General features: G+C 40.2%; 1 protein-coding gene across 1 annotated transcript in view; it reads left to right on the top strand.

Annotated features, from left to right (window-relative positions):
- Nucleotides 1–204, top strand: part of LOC119414243 (GRAM domain-containing protein 2B-like) — a 20861-nt gene that overhangs the window by 12354 nt on the left and 8303 nt on the right. The gene's annotated exons all lie outside the window — the stretch shown is intronic.

Raw genomic sequence — 204 nt, 5'->3', positions numbered from 1 at the left:
TCTATGTGAACACATGACTGATCCATCTGAACACATGACTGATCCATATGAACACAAGACTGATACATGTGAACACAAGACTGATACATGTGAACACATTACTGATCCATGTGAACACATGACTGATCCATGTGAACACAAGACTGATCCATGTGAACACATGACTGATCCATGTGAGCACATGACTGATCTATGAGAACACAT

Source organism: Nematolebias whitei, chromosome 9 (genome assembly GCF_014905685.2).
Source record: "Nematolebias whitei isolate Nwh7 chromosome 9, NemWhi1, whole genome shotgun sequence".
In the NCBI taxonomy this organism is placed as follows: domain Eukaryota; kingdom Metazoa; phylum Chordata; class Actinopteri; order Cyprinodontiformes; family Rivulidae; genus Nematolebias; species Nematolebias whitei.
Note: the sequence above shows the minus strand (reverse complement) of the source record. Positions and strands in the feature narration are given on the sequence as shown.